The following is a 23,030-nucleotide window of genomic DNA, read 5'->3' as shown; positions in this document are numbered from 1 at the left end:
AGTAGTTTCTTTGTAGACCCTTTTGGGTCTTCTAGGTATAGGATCATATCATCCACAAATAATGATAGTTCTTCTTTTCCTATCTTAATGCCTTTAATTTCTTTTGTCTGTCTAATTGCTCTGGCCAGTATTTAGATAACTGTATTGAATAGAAGTGGTGAGAGAGGGCATTCCAGATTTTAGAGGGAATGCCTTCAGTTTTTCTGCATTTAGAATGATGCTAGCCTGAGGCTTAGCATATATAGCTTTTACAATGTTGAGGTAAGTTCCTGTTATCCCTAGTTTTTCTAGTGTTTTGAACATAAAGGGATGCTGTACTTTGTCGAATGCTTTTTCTGCGTCTATCGAGATGATCATATGGTTCTTTAAGTCTATTGATGTGGTGAATAACGTTTATTGATTTCCGTATATTGAACCAGCCTTGCATCCCAGGGATGAATCCTACTTGATCACGGTGCACGATCTTTTTGATATCTTTTTGTATCCGATTTGCCAGAATTTTATTGAGGATTTTTGCATCTAAATTCATTAGGGATATTGGTCTGTAGTTTTCTTTCTTTGAAGTGTCTTTATCTGGTTTGGGAATCAGGGTGATATTGGCCTCATAGAATGAATTTGGAAGTTCTCCCTCTTTTTCTATCTCCTGAAATAGATTGTAGAGTATTGGTATTAGTTCTTCTTTAAAGTTCTTGTAAAACTCTGCTGTATATCCCTCCGGTCCTGGGCTTTTCTTGGTTGGTAGTCTTTTGATGGCTTCTTCTATTTCCTCACTTGATATTGGTCTGTTTAGGTTGTTTATATCATCCTGACTCAATCTGGGTAGTTCATATGTCTTAAGGAATTTATCGATGCCGTCACTATCTTCTATTTTATTAGAGTATAGGGTTTCAAAATAATTTCTAATTATCTTCTGTATTTCTGAATTGTCTGTTGTGATGTTGCCTTTTTCATCCCGTAAGCTATTAGTTTGCGTTCTCTCTCTTCTTCTCTTTGTTAGCGTGGCTAGTGGTCTATCAATCTTATTTATTTTTTCAAAGAACCAACTTTTAGTTTTGTCAATTTTTTTGATTGTTTCTTTTGTTTCGATTTCATTGATTTCAGCTCTAATTTTAATTATTTCTTGCCTTCTACTGTATTTGCTGTGATTTGTTCTTCTTTTTCTAAGGCTTCAAGGTGTTGTGTGAGGTCATTTATTTGTTGGCTTTTCCTTCTTTTAAGGAATGAACTCCATGAAATGAATTTTCCTCTTAGTACTGCTTTCATAGTGTCCCAGAGATTTCAGTATGTTGTGTCTGAGTTTTCATTTACCTCTAAGAATTTTTTAATTTCCTCTTTGATATCTTCTGTAAACCTTTGTTCATTCAGTAGCATATTGTTTAATCTCCATGTGATGTAGGATTTTTCCTTTCTCATTTTATTATTGATTTCCAATTTCATTCCATTATGATCAGATAAAATGCATGGTAGTATCTCTACTCCTTTGTAATTGCTAAGATTTGCCCTGTGACATAATATATGGTCTATTTTTGAGAAGGATCCATGTGCTGCTGAGAAGAAAGTGTATCCACTTGATGTTGGGTGGTATATTCTGTATATATCAATTAAGTCTAAATTATTAATTGTATTATTGAGCTCTATGGTTTCTTTATTCAACTTTTGTTTGGAAGATCTGTCCAGTGGTGAGAGAAGTGTGTTAAAATCTCCCATGATTATTGTGTTGTGGTCTATTTGACTCTTGAACTTGAGAAGAGTTTGTTTGATGAATGTAGCTGCACCATTGTTTGGGGCATATATATTAATGATCGTCAAGTCTTGTTGGTGTATGGTTCCCTTGAGCAGTATGTAGTGTCCTTGTTTATCCCTTTTGATTAACTTTGGCTTGAAGTCTATTTTATTTGATACAAGTATGGACATCCCTGCTTGCTTCCGGGGTCTGTATGAGTGATATGATTTTTCCCAACCTTTCACCTTCAGTCTGTGTATGTCTTTTCCTATCAGATGATTATTTTGCATTTTAAATTGTAGTAGTCTGAGCAAACTGATTGAGGGGGATTGAATTCTCCAGTGACATTGTTTTCAAATCTTTGATGCAGAACTTTACACATCAGTGAGAACTGACAGATCTAACAGTGCCTAAATTTTGTGTACATATACTACTGCTTTAAAAAAAAGAAAAAGGATCCTCATTCTTAAGCCTCACTTCTATATCATGTCATTGTGTTTTACAGGGAACTTTACCATCCCCAATAGGAGTCTTTCTTATCAAGTGAATTTATAGTTCTTAGAAGCTTTTCCTTCCTTTGTGAAAAATTTCATGCCAGGGTTCTATGCACCTGCTTCTGCTAGTCTGGGAAGCCAACCAGCAATGTAGGGAGGAGAGAGAGACCTTAACTGCAGCGAAAATGCAGGGCTGATGGAAAATGCTCTTTAGCACAGCTTTCACAGGCTCTCACAGGTGGACCTTGGTTACACCTGAGGTTAAAAAATACAGATCAGGCTAGATACCAAGAGGAGCAGATGGTACTGCTGAGTGTGTCATTTCCTCTACAGGATCTACCCCTGAGTGATTTTATATCATACCAAACATCTAACTAGAATAATGCAGCAGTGTGTCTTCTTTTGCCCTTGTCCTAATTGGAACTAGTGTTCATGATTGAAAGCAGGTCTTCCTTTGCCTGCCTCAAGATTTCTACTAAAAGCTCTTGAAAATGTACACATGTAGGTCACCTAATTATTTTATCAGGGAGTCAAAATGGTTCTACTCTGGAGAGACATTTGGAATAGGGCACATGCCCTTTGTCCAACAAGATAGTCAAAAACAAAGAACTTGAATTATTTTTTCTGGGTTTCTGTATCTGCTACCAAGCCCAAGTATTAGTCCTTTCAGAAAGCTCCCCTGCATGTGTAAGTGTGTGTGAATGTAGTCATAATTTTACTGCCAAATTCACACTGCCCCAAATTTTGGGATTTGGAGCAGACCCTGCCTCTTAATATAACTTCTGTTCCCAAGTCCTAGGAGTTTCAAAAGGCTAAGTGAGGTGACGTGACACTCTTATCTGAAGATTCAAATTCTTGACTATAGGTATCTAGTTGCTACCAAAATTCTTGCACAACAAACCAATTATGTAAAAAGAAACACTGTAGACCCATGAGATGTTAAGAGTTGGCAGAATGAGACTCAGCGGATTGTTTTATTCTACCTTCTCATTAAAAAAAAAGAAAGAAAGAAAGAAAAATGGGCTATGAATGCTCAAAGCTGACTTGTCTGAGTGTTGAAAGGACCAATGGAAAAGCCAGGTTCCACATTCCTAGTGCTTTTTCTACCCTAGTGTGATCATCTTGTTTCTCTTTCTCTGCTGTCCCATGAAAGAGAACTGTGAACCTAACAGAGTTTGTGGTTCATATTATTTTGAACAAAATTTGTGTCTTTTCTGTGATTGTGGTTTTGAGTTGAATAGTTGAGGTACAAAGGGAACGAGTCTTTAAGGTCAGTTTGTCTCAGGGAGAACTATTCTGGCTCTTTTTCGTTGGTACTGGGGAATTAAACTCAGTACTTGAAACTTTAGAATGTGCCAGGCAAGTGCTTTACTACTGAGCCACATCCTTAACTCTTTTTTTTTTGGAACCAGGGATTGAATCCAGGGGCTCTTAATAACTGAGCCACATCCCCATCCCTTTTTATTTTTTGTTGAGTCAGGGCCTTGCTGAGGCTGTCTTTGAACTCTCAGTCCTCCTGCTCAGCCTCCTGAGCTGCTGGGATTATAGGCATAGGCCACCATGCCTGGGTCTTTTTTTAATTTTTATTTTGAGACACAGTGTGTCTTCTTTTGCCCTTGACCTAATTGGAACTAAATTGCTGAGGCTGGCCTGAGACTTGGGATCTTTCTGCCTCAGTTTCTCGAGTTGCTCAGATTACAGTTGTGTGCCACCATGTGTGGATTACTGAGAACTATTCTTAAAATGGGTGCAGTTGTACCTAGGCAGGGCCTCTTAACTATTTTATCTCTATGCTGTGCTTCTTTGCAATTCAAAGTACCACCTGACTTCAGGCCAGTGAGATATGTTCTCTGCCATTTTCCCCTTTGGGTCCCTCTGGCCCAGGTGGGACAGAGGCAAGTTCAAATGAACATCCTAGGCATAGTAGTATTGTTGAGGATTGTCTGAGAAACAACAGGAAGCCATCTGGGAGAGCTGATTCTATCCTCCACCCCCACTCTTGCCTCCACTTCACCCCACCCAGCCCCACCTAACCCCTTGAATAGAACAAAATCCTCTCAGTTGCAATTCTTACTTCCTCAGGCTTATTTTATGTGGAATCAGCCAGTCACTCAAATGCAGTGTGAATGCACATCTCTAACTGTATGTTTCTAACTACTTAGGAAGGAAACAGGTCATATATGCTGGCCTTCCTTATCCTGGAAAGCCAGTGAGCACAGTTTTATGTTCAGTGGGTGCTGCTGTTTCATTTGGCATGCTTGAGACTTTACTAGAGAATCAGTGAATGAATGTTGGCTGGTCCACTTCTTTATCAATCCTTAATTTTCCATCCCGCCTCCAGATAGAAACTCTGCCGTGGGAAGGCCATCTCCCTCCTTGTTTCAGTCCTGTGGGGATTTTGCTTGTTACCCAGGATGACAGCAAGAAAAACGAGCTGTGGGTTTCATAAGAGTTCATCTGGCCATCTTTTTTTCCCTTTTATATGCACCCTCAAGTCATGATAATTTGTGAGTTGATTATCTGGTTGGGCTCTGATGCTGGGCTGGTGGGAGGTGAGTAGATGGTTGCTGCAGAAACCAAAAGGAAGTAAATCTAGTCATTTGTTTGGCATGTCTTTAGTGAATGCCTGTTCTGGGCACTAGGTATACAGGTGTGACAAAGAACAAAATGGGCACAGTACTTGCCTGCATGGAGTTTGTGGTCTGGGGAATACCAGGGGCTAATTTGAGACGTGCTAGAGGATTCTGCTGGTGTGGTGGTGCACACCTGCTGTGTGTAGTAGACTCATAGCCTGACTGCTCTGGATTGTGCATGACTTCTGAACACTAAGCCTGCGGTCACCCTGGAAGGGACAAGGATGATTGAAGAACTATCCCCTTAGCAAACAACTTTCCATTCTCTGGAGTGAGCCAGTCTAGGAGTTTGGTCTGTCCTGAGGATTCCTGCTGTTCAGCTTTGCTTAACCAGTCAGATTTTAATCCACGAGTGCTTGGAGGCCCTGAATATATTTTTTTCTTTTTCTTTTGAATTAAGGGAGAAAAAGCAGGTGAGAACCAACAGTAAAAATTGGAAAGTAGACAGGATGAATAGCTTGAATTCTTAAGGGAATCCTTTCTCCTTCTGTTATCTCCCCCAACCTTCAGTTTTAGATATGAATATTTATTTGTGAAATCTCTTTTCCTGTTTCTTTATTTCTATGACTTTATAACTCCTTGGGGGCAGTTAAGGGCCTAAGCTCCTAATAGACATAAGTCCCCCTGTATTTTACCTTTCTGGGTAGCTATGTCTGTGGTAGGCCCAGGTTTCAGGCTGACATTGGAAGTTCCCTAAAGTCAGTGACTGTCTTGTTCACTTCTTTGTACCCATTTTTCAATTAATAGGTTGATTAATAAGTGATCAACCAGGTGTAAAGTCTGGGAGGGCAAGTTGACACTGAGGTGCTGAGTCTTGATGGCAAGGAATGAAACAGTGGTATTGTTGATAAAATTTTAAAAAGGAAAATATTTGAAGGAAGACTTGATTTGAGTGAAAAACAAATACAAACAAGGAGGTAAAAAGCTTTTGGAATTTGCCAAGTTCACTCTGGTGGCAGGAAAAGAAGACTGTTTAGGAACCATGGTGTTTGGAAGTAAAGGAAAGAGGAGATGTTAGAAATCGTCCAGAATGTTTTAACCAGATCATAGACAAACTGCAGTGCCTCTTAAGTGTCATGGTGAGAATACACCAGAGAGGCATTTCTGCTAATTTTCATGTACAGATCTTTATTTCTAAAATGTTTTAGTTTTTGTAAAAGCTTCAGGAGGTATCAGTCACTCCCTAAAACTAAGTTACACATTTGCCCCTGGAGTTTGGAGAAGTAAAATATATTTTATGTCCAGCATGAATCCACTTACAGGCAGTGAATATTAATATGGGATGGCTCCTTTCTCTCTTTGTTCTTCAGCATTGAACTCTTTTGGTGGCACTTCTGTTATTTATGGAATTATAGAATATAATTGTGTGGGTCATCATCCCCTTTGATGGCCTGTGTATGCTTTTTTAAAAGCACATCTTTGAAACAGGAGCTGTTCTGTACAAATGCTGATATGTATTTCTAAGAATTCACATGAGCAGTAGTAGAATGAAGAGCCTTTGGTGTTAGTGTCACCATCCATCAATAGACGAGATATTGATGTTATGTTAGTGTTATGTTAAGGTGACAAGGTGAAAAATTTTTCCAGCAATGCATTTGAACCTCATTTTTTAATTGAACAAGTATTTATTGAATGACCTCTACCATATAATTATCTCCCCACTGTGATTCTTTGCAGTAGACAGTTTAATACTTAATTATACATTTTTGATTTGTTCTCCAAAGTTTTGGTTAGTCTTTTCTCTTCGTAAACTTCAAACCCCTTGAGGATGATTTAAGTTTCTTCTGTGTTTAATATGCAGGCTGGATTTCTGTATTAATATCAGCAAAGATTTCTTCATATTACAAGATGCTTTCACTTAAGACATCTCACAAATAACAGGTGATCTTCTGCAACTGTGGGTTCTGAGTCTGCAGATTCAAGCAACCTTGAATTGAAAACTTTTTTGGGAAAAGGTTGTGTCTGCACTAACCAACGTGTACAGACTTTTTTGGGGGGTCATTATTCCCTAAGCAGTTTAGTGTAAAAACTATTTTATAGCATTTACATTATATTAGGCCTTATAAGTAATCTAAAGATGATTTAATATATATGGGAGGGTAAGTGTAGATCATGTGCAAATACTACACCTTTTTATATAAGGGATTTGAGCACCTGCAGATTTTTTTTTATCCATGGCGATATTGTTATCCCTGTGGATAATAAGAGGATAATTTTAGTCCCATATTTCAAATGGGAAAAAGAAGATCCAAAGTTGGCAAACAGTAGGTATTTAGCAGCTACTGTACTTGTATAGTGGGGATGCTGAGTCATCTGGGGCTCAAACACTAAATCAAACATTTGTAGCTCATACTGGGAAATGGGGAACCTCTAGGGATTGCATACATGATAAACTCACTTGCTGAGAAACAGCAATATAATAACAGTAGTTCCTTTCCTATTCCCCCACCACTATCTTAACAAAAATCAGTATGCTTTTGTGTACTTATGGGACAAAACTGAATGTCTACTAATTTTTTTTTTTTTTTTGGCACTGAGCATTGAACCCAGGAGTGCTTTACCACTGAGCTGTAGCCCCAGGTCTTTTTTTATTTTTTATTTTGAGACAGGCTCTTGGTAAGTTGCTGAGGCTAGCCTCAAACTTGGGATCCTTCTCTCAGCCTCACAAGTTTCTGGGATTACAGGTGTGAGCTGCCATTCCAGCATACATGTATAAATTTTAAATGGCGGTCTTCTTATCCTAACTGAGGAAATGTGTTCCTGTACAACATAAGAGGTCTTTATTTTTATTCTTTTGGAGGAGGAGGGAAAGACCATAGGGACAAAACCTTTTTATCCAGAAACATGTGTAGCTGACAGATTATTAGAGGATCCAGATGGAAGTAGAACAGCAGGAATTCTGAGTTCCTTGGTGCCCAAGGATTGTGCCATGGGAATTTTGAGCAGCTTTGGAAGCTTATTTTGAATCAGGCATTGTTGGAATCTTTGTCCTAATTGTTCTTCTGCAGGTGTGTTCTGACTTAAGCATCAAGGTGAGTCTAGGGCCCACTCTTGAAATGCCTCCATGCTATTTCCAGATGGAAACTGTCTTTGCATCAGAGTCTATGGGCTCCCAAAGATACTTCCTTGCTTTTGCTTTTGGCATCAGGAGCCCAGTAGCTCCTATAGGCCAGGTTCCTCTTTTTTATTGTACTGCTCTTTTTTTTCAGATCCCCAAGAAGAGCTTATGTAGACACTGAAGAAGTTAGCAATGGAGGGACTGCCTCACCCGCTGGCAGCTTGGAGCTGAAGGACTGTAAAGCAGTGCTAATGCTCTCGGGCAGGGATGTGCTTGGATGGTCTGTTTTTCCCATTTAGTTGGGAGAGTGGAGGAATAAGGCTGGCTGGGCCTTGCAGTTTACCCATTCCTATGTCCAGTGAAAATGGACAGAAGTGGGTACTTAGTTGGAGCCAGTAGCTGGTAGTGGGCTTTGAAATTAGAGTGATCCTGCTTTCAGCCTCATCTCTGCTGCTTACCAGTTATATAACCTTGAGCAAATTTAACCTCTTTGAGTCTCAGTTTCATCATTTGTAAAATAGAAATGGGGTGTTAACACTACCTATTTCTAGAAGGGTAGCTACCAAAATATTAATGATTATCTGGGTAGGGAATTCTTTGTGAAGATAAGGGGAACTATAACTGCTTAAACTTCCTTTTTGTATCATTTGAATTTTTTACCTAGGATTTGGCATACAGTAAGTGCTCAGTAAATTTTAGTGTTGTTACCTTCATGACTATGCTTGAAATGTGGTGGGAGTCTTTAAAGTTACTGAAAGTGAGGCATAACATAATTAGGTGACACTTTAGAGGTCTGATGTTGGGTTATAGCAGAAGTGGTGCTTGATACCCAGTCAGTGCATGCTTTGTCAGAGTGGAGGGTGGCAAACCCAGAAGTCCCAAAGGTGTGCATGTAGGAGTCTGGCCAGAGTTGCAGACTTGGAATGCAGCAGAGCACTGCTGATCTGCACAGAGGGGTTAACAAGGGTCAGTTTGGTGGGGTGGAGGCCAGCCTTGGACCATATCCTTACCCTGCTTTCCAGGGCAGATGGCCACATCCTGAGTGACTAAAGGGAGGGGCTTGTTTCCTCTCCTTTTTCTTCCACATCCTTCTGGTTGGTAGGTGACAGACTCCCTGCCACAGCTCTTGTTGTGATTCAGTTCTCTGAATTGTCACATTCGGGACATTCAATTCTGGCCTTCTCTGTGAGGCTGTCCCTGTTCCTGTGACACCCACATCACATTCTTTCCTTCCTTTATCCTTGCGGGCCTGCAGAAGACAAGTACAGCTTTTCTAGGGGAAGGCCTCCCTCTCCATCCACTTTGGTGCTGCCATGATGGCTGACCCACTACAGTGACCATCTGCCTGTATTTAGGGACTGAATGGTGGAGCTAAAGCCATTCTTGGTAGAAAATATGTTCTGAACTTCATTGTGGAGTTCTGTATGTTCACATTTGGAGAAGAAAAATCTTTGAGTGGTTTTTACCCAGTGTTGTTTCCAGAGAAGAGATTTTCATCCCCAAATACAGCCCTGGAGTCAGAGCCAATTAAGCCCCAGCTTCCCACTGTGGGTTTTTACAGTACACTTCTCACCCTTGCCCTTTCTGTTCTTTTCATATGAGGCATTTTCACATTTGCCCTGTTTCCTTCCTCCTTCACAGGGGTCCTGAAATACTTACCAGTTAGGGAAAATACAGACAATATAATGCCAAAAGTTTTGCCAGTCTGTGCTGTGAACTCTACGAAGGAGAGTGCAAATTTTTATAGATTCTCGCTTTTGATTTCTTTTTTTTTTTTTTGTATTGTTCATCTGTGTTTCAAGTACACCCTTTGCCAAATTTGCTAATAGCAGTGGTTAGCCAACCCTGTGGTCCATTTTTCTTTGGATTATCTTCTCGTTGTGGGTATTGGGTTCATAGTTCATTATTTCCCAGCAGGATCTAAAATGTATAGGGGTCTACCCTTGAGTCACCCACCCTTTTATACGCAGTGCTAACCAGGTGACTGTACCTCTTTAGATGAGTCTGTTCTCACTTCTGTTGGCTTGGATCTTAAAAACTTCCTGGAAGGGACCTTCTTTTTCTTAGCTAATTGTAAAATAAAAATCTTCAGGAGAGAAACCACCCACCTCTAGTGAAAGCTCCTCAAAAAGACAAGTTGTTCAATACCTTTATCATGTTTCCCTAGTATTCATCTGGGTTTTGAAGATAGTTTTGCTTGGCCTAATTCTGGTTTTAAGGGTGATGACTGAAAATTTTGGAAGAAGTGATTTTATAAAAGAATCGAGTTCTGTATTTATCTTAGAGCTAATCATGGGTTTGCAGGAGCAGCTTCAGGACACCAGGGAGAGAAGCATGGCACACTGCCTTAGAGCTGTCATTAAGGATGTCACCTTTTGGGAACCATATTGTAGGCAGTCCCTAGCCTATGTAAAGTCGTGCCTGTGTCTTATCAGAAATGAACCAGATGGTATTTCCAGTAAAATTGGCAGATGTTCTTTAAGAATTAATTTTAATTTTTTACATGTAAATGTAGAATTATGGAACTCTTGCTTTTGGGATTTTGGTCATGTTGTGGAGGGGTTGCCCTTACCTTACAGAGATGTAGTAACTCTTAACTCTGTTTTCCCATCCTTTCTGATTACTTTTTCCTCTCCAAATGGGTAATTTGTTGGAGAGAGGTACAAAGTGTCGAGTCTTTTCTTTAGTATTAGTTGAAGATTGCTGATGGGACCAGGTGCTGGCTACAGTGACTAAAGTGGCCATCATTTGGTTAAGACTTTTGGATTTAGCATGTATGATATCTAGAAAGAGTGACTGTATCTGAGTAGACCAGAAAAGGAAGAAGAAAAATCCCCTGGGAGTGGGACAACGTAGGAAGTATTGAGTGCCAAGCACTGTGCTAGGTGCTTTCCCTAGGTAGTGGTCTTTACTTTGATAGATCAGGACACCAGGCTCTGCAATATTAAGGGCTGCAATTTACTTTGTTGAAGCATGGACAAGGTTGGAGTAATTCCAAAGCTTGTGTTTCTTTCATGGCAGATAAAGTTTTTGTAGATTAGAAATTTGATATGGGGGACGAGGTGGTGAGGGAGACAGGAAAACAAATGCCTGGATAAAGGTGGGTGGTGCAGGGGGTGGGGAGCTAGTATAGGGGTGTGTGGATTGAATTGTCCTGCTGAAGGGTATGGAAAGGAAAGATCAGCAAAAACAAGCTAAATGGAAAAAGAGACGGTGAAGTGTGAGGCGTCTCTTTGAGGGGGTACAGCATTGGATGGTGGCAGTTCTTCCCTCAGGGGCACCCCGGGGTTTGCTTGAGGCTCACGACTAGATAGCTTCTGTATTTAGGCAGGTGGCAGTTGAGCCCCCACAGGAAACCTTTTAATCCCTGGTATTTATAGATTGGCTTGTGCTCTGCTGAAAGGCATCTACCATTTCAGTTACCAAGGCAGCATTATCTGCTTTTGAAATGCCTCTTTATGGATCCCCATTTGGCCCAATGGGAAGGTCTGGGGAATGCCCTGTTAAATTATCCTGATTCCCTGTTGCCCCAGAGGTCATGCCAGGACAGTTCTGACATTTCTCTCTAAGTAACCTCTGGCTGCTTCCTTTCCTCTCAGGGATGAGTTAGAGTAAGGCCTGGGAAAGGTAGCCCTCTTGTCTCTGTTCAGGTTGGCCAGGAATGCCCAGGAATGATGATTTTGGTTTGTTTACAGTTTGACCAACCCTGCAGTCAGTCAGTGGAATTATGGAGTACCTGGTAGTGTGTGTGTATATGTTGGTTGTATACAGAGAAGACCGAGACAGGTCTGTAGCAAAGAGGGAGACTGTTGTGTGATCAGCCTCTACAGCCCAGCTACTTCCTTTTCCTTGCAGAGGGAAATGTCCATAAACTTTCAGTCTTATCTAATTTACATGGTTATTTTGAGAATTGAATGTAGTCATAAGGAACTGAGACTGCTTTAGAAAATATAGAGCCCCAGATTCATACAAAAGTCTCAATCTAAGGTAGGTGGATAATAAATATGAACATGTATTGAATGCTTTTTGTGGGCCAGGCACTGTTCTTAGTGCTTTACATATATTAGTTTATTTAATCTTCACAGCAGCTTTGAAGTAGGTCATTTATTTGTACCCATTTGACAGTTAAAAGAGGATTTTAAAAGTTTGCTTAGCATGACTGGTAAGTAGCAGGGCCAGTTCGTCTGAACTCTTGACCACATGCTGCAGCCCCTGTAATAACCATGTGGAAGTCAAAAGAATTGAGGTAGGCCCACCCTGAGGGGAAGCAGCAGCCCCCGCTTACACTCAGGAACTGGAAAGGAGCAGAGGAAGGTCAGGCTGGTGCCCAGTAAACTGACAGCATTTCTGCACAACTTAATTCAATTACTGAAACTGTTTCAGGGCTTGGAGCCATCTTTCTTGGAGAGTAATAAAATTGAAATAGATAAATTAAGTCAAGGAGGAAGGACAAAATTGGTGAGCTTACTTAGAAGGACGGACATTTCCTGATGCTAACTAAAGTGCTGAGCGGCACTACCTTGGAGTGCCTGCCATCTTTAATCATTTTACAAATGAGGACAGAGACTCCAGCAACATGCTTTCGTGTTTAGACTCTTAAAAAGCACATTTCAAAAACAAAATTAAAAATTGTCTCCTCTAAGCCCTTTTCTATTGAAAATTTTCTTAAGAATATCTGAATTTGGGGCTGGGGATGTGGCTCAACTGGTAGCGGGCTCGATTCTCAGCACCACATAAAAATAAAAAAAATAAAGATGTTGTGTCCGCCGAAAACTAAAAAATAAATATTAAAAAAACTCTCTCTCTCTCTCTCTTTAAAAAAAAAAAAAGAGTATCTGAATTTGGAGCTGGGATTGTAGCTCCGAAGTAGAGAGCTCTTGCTTAGCAGCTGCAAGGTGCTGGGTTTGATCCTCAGCATCACAAAGTAAAGGTATTGTGTTCAACTACAACTAAAAAATAAACATTTTTTAAAAAGAATATCTGAATTTGACTATCAACATGCAGTGTATCCATTTTGAGCAGCTATTTTCCAGAGAAATCAAGCTTATATTTTTGAGGAGGTCTCTAGCTAGGTATTTCAGATGTGAAAGACTGAGAACAAACAAATATGCATATCATGGGAAAAGCAATCTCAGACTTATGCCTATAAAGACAGCTCTTGAGGTAATATCTTTGAATTCTTTTTTCATTTCACTCCATTCTGTCAGTGGCTTTAACATGCAGCACCTTTGACTGCAAAGTGATTATCCAGCTTGTTAGCAGTTCAGGGGAGTTACCCATCATGTAGTGACCTATATTCCCAAATCTTAGAGCTATCTCAGAAGTCTCCTAGAATGCCTTAGAGCAACTTCTCTCTAAGTGTGCTTTGGAATCATCTGGCCCATCTTATACCTTCAAATATCTGTCCCCTTGAGGGTGGGACCCAGGCTGCTTGTGTTCAACAAAATTTCCTCTGCCTGAGTTCTGAAGTAGATCTGGAGGAGGGTGGATAGCTTTAAGTGTCAGTGTGAACAATTTTCAAAACTTCCTGTTTTGTTTTTTTGTGACGGTGCCTCCTAGTTCACAATACATCCAGAATGATGGTAACATTTAAAATGAATTACATTATATGACATAGAATAAATTTGAACTTCTACCAAGATTGCATACTTTGGGGTCAGACTGCTCAGTTTGAAATTTTAGCCTTATCCCTAGGGAAGCCTAACATGAGAAATGCTTGCCATAGCAGATATTCTCAGGAAACCTCCTGGTTTTAATTTTCTGAGGTTCCTGTGTGGAAGAATATAGCATGACTATTATGGGGTTGCCAAACTCTGTCACAGGTGGGAGGAAGTACTTGTTTAGAAAATGTCAGAGAATCCATCAAGTTTTTATAACCAACAATTTGTTCTTCATTTATTTCCCCTTATGCCTGTATAATATAGTTAGGAAAGGGCCAGATTACACTTTTCTTTTGTAAAGAAGCACATCTTAAACTTGTTTTCTCTGGGAATTGATTTTTTTTTTTTTTTTTTTTTTAGAAATCTCTCTTGAAAAATATTAGGAAATGCAGGTTAATCAGAGCTGTTTCATAGATGGTCCCTGTTCACCCTGCTTTTACACTGCTTCTCTCTCTGGTCTAGGATGGTCAGGGATGGCAAAGTGGCTGACAGGGTGTTGGGCTTCCTGGTGGGTGGGGTGGACTTCATTACTAAGAGCCAGGCTGACCCTCCAAGGGCTTATAGCTTTTTGCCACCACAGCCCTATTTGAGCCAGGTACTTTAGAACATTTATGCCCCTGTGTGTCCTCTTCTTTCCCCATGGAAATCCATCTCCCTGTTTGCAGTGATGCTGTGTACTTGGAAGTGTTTTGTCCTCGTGCATGTTGACACTGACCTGATTTTGTGCTGATTTTTCACACAACCAGGCAGCAAGGGGTAAGGGATCTGGGGCTTCTCTTTTCTGTAGGGATTGGTTCCGGCTTTCAAAGTGGGTACTGAGTCTCCTCCCTTCTCCTTCACTAATCGCAGCTGGGGAGGCTGTGACTAGGATGGGAAACTCATTGCGTAAAGAGAACACTTCCCTCATGGTTTTCAAAATGTAATGCTTCCTTCCCCTTTTCTCCTCTTCCCAGAGTAAGAGCTGCCAGTAAAACTGTAGTGCAGGACTCTTGAGATGTGTTTATAAGAGTGTGATGGACAGGAATTGTCAATGCCTTCCTTCCTTATCTTTCCATCGACCTCCTTCACCCCCTGACAACTGGGAATTACAGGAAATCACGGCTAGCATTAAAAAACCACAGGCAGATGGGAAAGATGGAATGTGTTTCTGTCATTCCCAGAAATAGGCAGAATGACCGAGCTAACTGACCTTAACATTTGGTGGTCAGTGAGCCAAAGCATTGCCTGAATCTATGGTACCATCTGGGAATGAAAATCTGAGTCTTCCTGCTCGGTCTTGCACTCCTTCTGAGCCCCTCAAGTCTGGACTGTTACCAGCCCCTGCTACCTTCTGCAGGTTCTTGTTAATTGGTTCTGACTGAACCTTGCCATCCGACATGGCCTTCCAATTGCTTTAGTCTCTCTTACCAGTTAGTGTTTACCTCTGGGGGACTATGTAAGACAATAAAGCCCTCAGTATGTGGGAGGTGACGATGCTGTTCCTTTCCCTGGTGAGGTCCTCTTTGAAGGCCTTAGTAAATACTGTGGAATTGGATTAGGTTAGGTTTCCTGCCCATGAACATTATTGGTCCCTGAAACTACTGACTGAAGGCTGAATTTCTCTGCCTGTTTTTCATAGCTGTGCAAACTGGCCTTACCTTAAAAAGTCAACTGAATACTAAAAACTTTGTGTAATAACCAGAGTCTGCTAGGTGGCAGAAACTAGGAAAACCAGTAAGAATTGTTTCTTGCCCTGAAGAATTTTAGAATGGAATTTATTTTCTGCACACCTCTCCTTTTCCTACCACCCCACAATCTGGTGTACTTACTTCAATGTTTCTGCCCCAGAAAGAATGTTTGTTTGTTTGTTTGTTTATTTCTGGGAATTGAACCCAGGGGTGCTTTACCAGTGAGCCATATCCCTGGCCCTTTTTATTTTCAAACAGGGTCTCATTGGGTTGCTGAGGCTGGCATCAAATGCTTAATCCTCCTGTCTCATTCTTGCTAAGGATTATACTTGTACACTGCGGTGCCCATCTTGAAATGTTCTTTCCTAATATTTTCTCCCTCTTTTTCGGCTTTCAAAGCTTTCAGGTCCCATTTCCCTTCCTTCCTTTTTTTTTTTTTTTTTTAAGACCCTCTTTCATTATCTTGGTTTAATCAGTTTTGCTGTTCTTTATTTCTTTATTATTTTGTCAAGAACTCACAAGTAGCTGCTGCTTGTCTTTCCTTATTTTCTAATTGTTCATATCTCACAATTCAGCATTTGTTGCACTTACATAGAATACTGAAATAGATATTCATGTGTACTTGGGTGTGTTGGTTATTTTAGGACCTTGGGAACCAAGACCTGAGAAAAAATAGGGTAGGTGGGATCAGACTTGTGCCCCAAAAGGTCATCCCACCTTGAGATTGTCCTAGAATTTGACTAGAGTTCTTGGGGAATGGTGTTGGGCATCAGTCCTCTGTTTGATCCAGGTTTTTTGTGTGATGCATCACCTCAAAAGGTGGTGTGAAAGCTGGGCACAGGGAAACTTTCATAATTGAAGGGAATGGACAGTTAGAGGTAGGAGGTAGTGGATTTGTTGGGCCGAGGATTTGATTTATTTGTATTACTGGCATTTGTATTGATTTCTCTGGGAAGTTTGAAGATTTAATTATATTCTGCAATTGTAAACATTTTTCTTTACCTTTGTCATTTTGCTTATGTTGCATTTTTTTCTTTCAATAATAGAAGCTTGCACGAAATTAAAAGTAGTGCTCTCCACTTTTGACTTGGGGCAGAGTTAAGTTTGCTGACTTTACCCCCATCCTTCCATTCATTTCTCACATCCACCTAGAACTGCGGAACATGTTGGTAATCTCTGTGGGCTGGGACCAGTTTCAGCCAGCCTAATTCCTTGATATCAGTTTAAACCAGTGGGCACATCTAAATTTACTGGAATTCTAGATGACAAGTATTGTTGCAAAGGCAAAACCTATTTAATTCTAACTTGTATAAAAATAAAACCAGCTATCAGATTAAATTTTCTTCTCACAAACTTTCTCTAAGATCCATCTTAGGATCTTTTTTTTTTTTTTTATGGCAAATGGGTTTTAGGTAGCAGCCCTATTGTGACGGAGGGAGGGATAGAAGAAATCGGTGGAGTCCCTAGAATCCTGAGCTCTTAAAAATTGCCGTTGCTTTTGGAAAGTAATGAGTGCAGAGGGCCACCTGTCTCAGGTTTGTACACTCTTCTCATTCTGTTCTCAACTAGTAAATTTTGTGGTCTTAATCTGACTAAAAAGATATTGATTTAGATTTATCTGAATGTATGTAGCAGTTTAATGAAGTTCAGTCGTTTGATGATGATGGCAATGATAGACACTCAGTAACAGGTACATTGTTTGAACTGTGAATAAATGCTTTCTAAGGAACCCAAAAGAAATTTGCCAGCTCATTTTTTATGTGAGGGTCTTAGTGTCATATAGGAGATAATGCAGCCCTGAGGGTGGAGAGTGCCCAAGTGTTGCACTTTAAAGAAGTACTTTAATAAAGTTGTGTGTTTTCTATTTGAAATAGGGTGCTGCTTCTTTTGAGAAAGCCTTTACAATAGTACAATGGTTCCTCTGGAACTCATAGCAGGCTTCTTTTCCCACCCTCTCCTGTGTTTACATCTGCTTTTTTCCCCAGGGGAGCATTCATCTGTTCTAAAAAGCAGAGAGAGAAAACAAGAAGTTCTCTGAAAATCAGAACTGTATTTGCCTTTTAGGAGGGTGAGTTCAGAAAGGATTTTTGAAGAGGAGGAAGTGTGGTTGTAAGTCATCACACACACACACACACACACATATACACACACATTCATTCTCTCTTGCTCTCTCACTCCTCCACCCAGATTTTTTTGCTTCTTTTGGAAGATGTGAAGGAGTTTGGGACACAGGGTACACCTTTGACCCCTTTGTTGTACCAGACAAAACATGGCTTTTTAGCCCCTGAGAAAGTCAGTCCTTTTGGTAAGCCACTTTATTTATTTATTTATTTTTGGTGCCAGGGATTGAACTCAGGGGCACTCGACCACTGAGCCACATCCCCAGCCCTATTTTGTATTTTATTTAGAGACAGGGTCTCACTGAGTTGCTTAGCACCTCGTTTTTGCTGAGGCTGGCTTTGAACTCTTGATCCTCCTGCCTCAGCTTCCCAAGCTGCTGGGATTATAGGCGTATGCCACTGCACTCAGCTGGGAGGCCACTTTCTTGCCCTAAATATCACTGGCTGATGTTGACCTTAAGGCCAGGACCAGCCTTTGCAAAATGTCTTTTTTTTTCTTTTTTCAGTGCTGGGAGTCCATCATCCAGGGTATAGTGCATGCTAGGCAAGCACTCAGGCATGAGCAAAGGCCTGTCTTTGGTGATTGCACAGGAGTGTGCAGAGACAGCATCTGAGGATGTTTTGGACAACAAAGATTTCTGAGCACTAGGATGTTCTCATCACACCCTTGCTTCAAGGTCTTGAAGCTGAGGCTCACCAGGCAGTAATGGGTTTGTAAGTGGTTTTAACTCTAGTACCCCTTAGCTTCTTTCTGTACAGTTTTAACCAGCTAGCTGGGTGTTGACATGTATCTTTGCATTTTTATGAGCAAAGGAGAAATTCTACTTTGGCAGTTGAATAATTGCATCTTCTATTTAAATCGTATAGGCAGTTATACCCAAAGCTAATGAATGTTCTCTTCCACGCTACGCATGGCCTGATCCAGCATGTCAGTAGGCTGAGGGCTGTGGGGATTGAGGTGACAATAGGGCAGCTGGGTCCTCATGCTCCAGGGGCTTGGACCCCTGGCTGCTGGCCCACCCCAAAGAGTAGGCCAAGAGGAAGGCTGGCAGCTTCCCTGAAGTGACTGCTTTTCATAGTTAAGTTAGTGTGACCAGCCAGAGGAGGGGGTGGGCTCCTGGGAAGAAGGTGGGGGAGTCTTAATTATGCCTTCCTGGTTTGGCACACCCCAGTCTTGCCTTCTCTTCTGTACTGGCAGATAGTTTCCCTCAGCTCTCAGAATAATCATCCCTCATTTCTGAGGGGAGGCCCGTTTCTGCTAATACTGTATATATGTGCACACACAGAGCCTACCTCAGGTACTGTTGTGTGTGCCTTCTGCCTTCCTTCCAGAGAGTTGGGTAGCCACTCATTTTCTCATGAGCCACTTCTGCCACACTGATGTTACTGGAGGCCTGTGCTGCTGACCTTCTCTTCTAACAGAGGACTGGATGGGAACCATTACTTGGATGCTCAGAACAGACCTAGCAGTACTGGTGCCTCCTGTGTATCCCAGAGGGCTCTGGCAGTGGTCAAATTCTGTTTGGGAGATAGCCATAGGAACTTTGGAACTAATTATAAATAAATAAATAGATAGATAGATAGATACAGTTAGGAGAACTGGGTTCTGATTTAGCCATTCATAAGCCCTGTATCCTGGGGCAATGTTATCCCTCTCCTCTCTAGGGCACAGTTTCCTTTTTTTTTTTTTAAAGAGAGAGAGAGAATTTTTTTAAATATTTATTTTTTAGTTTTCGGCGGACACAACATCTTTTTTATTTGTATGTGGTTCTGAGGATCGAACCCAGGCCGCATGCATGCCAGGCGAGCGCGCTACCACTTGAGCCACATCCCCAGCCCATTTTTTTTTTAATATTCATTTTTTTTTTTAGTTTTGGGCAGACACAACATCTTTGTTTGTATGTGGTGCTAAGGATCGAACCCGGGCTGCACGCATGCCAGGCGAGTGCACTACCGCTTGAGCCACATCCCCAGCCCAGTTTCCTTTTCTTAAAATGGATAAGTTGGACTTTACAAGATGACCCTACAGTTCCTTTAGGCAGAAATGATTAGGATCCCATGGCAAACCAGGTGTCTGCTACTGGTGAAGGTGACCAGAGGCAGCCAAGGCTGGAACATTTTCCTTTTTTTTAATTTTTAATTTTTATTTTTTGCCTCCCAGCTTTGGCATATGTTGTTTATTCTTGCAATGTTCCCCCCCCATCCCATTCCCAATCCATCTATCCCTCCATCCATTCCTTCATTTTTCTCTCCCTCCCTTCCTTTTTTTTTTTTTTGTACTGGGGATTGAACTCAGTAGCACTTAACTACTGAGCTACATCCCCAGACTTTTTATTTTTTTATTTGAGACAGGGTCTTGCTAAGATGCTTAGGCCCTTGCTGAGTTGCTGAGGCTGGCCTTCAACTTGGAATCTTCCTGCCTCAGCCTGAGTTGCTGGGATTACAGGTATGTGCCATTGTGCTGATTTCCAGTCCCTTTCTTTACCTACCTCTTCTTTACCTGGCTAACGCTTTCCTAAAACCAGAGTTAATTTAGACTGCTGCATGCCCCCCTATTGGTGTGAGTGCTGACACATTGCCCCGTGCTCAGCACTTCCTTATAGTATAACCGAGATTAGAATTTGGGGATATGGAAAAATAAAGATATACTGACTCGGGGCTGGGGATGTGGCTCAAGCGGTAGTATGCTCGCCTGGCATGCATGGGGCCAAGGTTCGATCCTCAGCACCACATACAAACAAAGATGTTGTGTCCACTGAAAACTAAAGAATAAATTTAAAAAAAAAATTAAAAAAAAAAAAAAGATATACTGAATCTCAAAAACAAGAACCCAGAACTGGTGGAAAGCAGGAAACATCCGTGAACCTTTAAAATACAAAATAAGCTGTTAGTGAGCAACCCAGCCTATGGCCTTAACCAAAGTCTTTGGCCCTTGCCTTGACCTATGTTCTTGCCTGTCCCTGCCACAGAAAGTAACATGATCCAAGAGCAACACACATAAACTGGCACTAAATTGTGTAACTCTACTTGTATAAGTCCAGCTCCTGGTTATTGTCCCTCTGTAAATATTAATACCCCAGACCAAGGGATTGCGGTCTTTCCCTCTGGAGATGGCCCATATTCTCCCTTGAATGTGTATCTGCTTTCTTAAATAAGTGTGTTTGTGTCTTGGATTGGCACATGCTGAAATTCTTTTCTGTCGCATATGCCAAGCATCTCACTTGTTCTGAGTCAAGTCCCCCTCTCCAGGAATTCCTCTGATGACATTACCATCTGTTTCCTTGCTCATTTTGACCTTAGCATTAGCTTCCGGAGGGCCGATTGTCTGCTGTCACCAGTTTCCCTAGTAACTGGTACTGTGCCTGAAATGTGGTATATACACAGTAAATGTTAAGTGAATGTGCGACCCCTCCTGGGCCAGCACATACCAGTTCCCATTGTGGGGACTCTGCTGGATCCTCCCTCAACCCCAGCTTTCTCACTCCACTCAGTCTCTCTTTCTGAGTTGTGGGGGGGTGTTTGGGAGAACCTTGGATAATGCTGAGCATTGTTTTTAAAGTTGTGCTGGACAAAGCACTGGTCGAAGTTGCCACCCCCATCCCCAGGGCACTCAGTGGGCCTTGACTTTATCCTGCTCCTTTCTGTCTTCAGCCCTGGGGGAGGGGCCTGCTGACTTGTGCAGACTGCTGTCCCCAGCCAGCTGCCTGGGGCTGGGCCATCTGTTGCTGGTGGTGAGTGACCTTAGCAGGGGAGGGAGTGGGGATTATGCTGCAACCTCACCTCTTCCAGGGCCCTCCTCCATGGCAGGGTCCACCCCTTTCTCTCTACATTCTGCCTCCTATTCCAGTACTCTGTTATGCTCACTTCCTCCAAGTCTAGGTTTTCTTCCAGATGCTGTCCACCCCCCACCCCAGGAGAACCCTTGCTGTGTTTTTCTTTGCTCAGAGTGTGTTCTTTGCCCTTTTGCTCTAGTCCCTGAGAATCTTTATGTAATAAGACAGCAGCAGCAGGGGGAAGAAAAAAACTTTATAGATATGAAACTTTTTGGACCCCTATTGATCTTTGTTCAGATAAAAATGATGAGTCTCTTGCTGGCAGAGTTGGTACCTTTGGGTTCACCACCCTGTTTTCTGTCCCTCCTGGGGAATCTTTGAATGGCAGGGGTGGGCTGATTGACTCACTTAGAAAAGGTGTAATTCAGCTTGTGCTTCTCTAGCCTTGTGTACAGGGGGAAAGTTCGGAGATTCTCAGTGTGCGGCTTGTGGTTCCTCCCCCAGCTCATCGCGTGTGTGTGTGTGTGTGTGTGTGTGTGTGTGTATGCACGCACACACACTTGCTCAGAGAGGTAGGATTAGGGGAGAATGTAGATAGAAATAGAAGCCATCTTTTTTTTTTTTAACTAAATAACAAAGTGACAAAGCAGGAACTAGAAAGTCAGCATACCCTAAAGTAGGGCTTCCCAGACTTTAAGGTGCATATGAATCACCTGGGTAATCTTACTGAAATGCAGATTCTGATTCAGTGGACCTGGGATCAAGGTGAGGTTGAGGTTTCTAATAAGCTGCCAGGTGATGCCAATGCTGTCTTTGATGAACTACAGTGTGACTAGCAAGGCCCTGTCCTTACTCTTCCACCTCTTAATACTTGATCAAAGAGCTTGACATGAGGAATGAAGGGGAAAGACTAGTTCTGACTTTCACATTTTAAACCTGAAGGCCTGGGCTGATTATTGTCTGCAGAGCCTTTTCCTGGGTTCCTCTTACCAGAGTTCCTGTCTTCTCTGCAGTTCTTTTGATTCAGTTTGATTTCCATGATATAAGAATCTCTGTCCTCCAGAAGATGGATGTGCTAATGCACAAGACTGGATCCTGGCCCCATCACTGTGGTTCATTATAAGTAGATAAGACCATTCCTAGTAGTTAAATTTTAGAATTTTACAGGTGGAAGTATTCTTACATCATCTTTTCTAACTCCTCCAGTTAGGAGGAAAATGGTCCTTGGGAAATGGTCCCAGAAAAGTTATGTGACATGTCCACAGTCTCAGTGGCAGAGCTGGGGCCAGATGTCTTCATTCCCAAGCTCCTCTTTCTGAGAGACTGTAAGCTTGAGTTTGAGGCGAAGGATCAAAATGTTGGCTTGTGGACCTGGTAGTAGGATAGAAGGCTTTCCAGTAGTGTGAGGGAGTTGCACTCTTTGTGCATCACCAAAATAGAGCCCCGACATCCTGCAGCTCAGTATTTATTCACTTAGGTCAGGGTTCTCAGCTGCAACACTGATGACCTGTTGGGACTAGTAATTCTTTGTTTGGTGGTTGTGGTGGTGGTGGTGGTGGTGTGTGGAGGGGACACCGGGGGACTGTCCTGTGCGCAGGAGAATGTTTAGAAGCATCCCTGGCCTTACCCATTAGATACTACCCCAGCCCCCATCACGTTGTGACAACCAAAATATGCTGCTGTGTGAAGAATCCACACAAAAATTCATTTAAAAAAAATGAATCGCCACCTTTCATGGCCCCTCTAGGATGTAGAGCTCCAAGCTGAACTCTGAACTTGGGCATTTACTGAGGCAGAGATTTTGCAACCCTGGGCTGGATTACATAGCTAAGAACTGAATATTTCTCATTCACATCTGAATTATTCTTGTCTGTCACTGTCAAGGAGCATTCTTCCATTTTG

General features: G+C 41.7%; 1 protein-coding gene across 3 annotated transcripts in view; it reads left to right on the top strand.

Moving 5' to 3' along the window:
• The window catches only part of Susd6 (sushi domain containing 6), a 107,324-nt gene that overhangs the window by 8,671 nt on the left and 75,623 nt on the right, over window positions 1-23,030 (top strand). Inside the window, exon 1 of one of the 3 annotated variants that reach the window (XM_058584538.1) lies at window positions 19,783-19,801. The exons of the other annotated variants lie outside the window; for them this stretch is intronic. The gene's annotated coding sequence lies outside the window, so the exon portion shown is untranslated. Of the gene's footprint in view, window positions 1-19,782; window positions 19,802-23,030 lie in introns of those variants that run through there. 3 annotated transcript variants of the gene reach the window in all.

Source organism: Marmota monax, unplaced genomic scaffold, assembly GCF_021218885.2.
Source record: "Marmota monax isolate L192 unplaced genomic scaffold, Marmota_monax_Labrador192_F-V1.1 WCK01_AAM20220418_F8-fsc00001, whole genome shotgun sequence".
NCBI lineage: Eukaryota > Metazoa > Chordata > Mammalia > Rodentia > Sciuridae > Marmota > Marmota monax.
The sequence above is the reverse complement of the archived record's forward strand: the minus strand, read 5'-3'. Positions and strand labels throughout refer to the sequence as shown.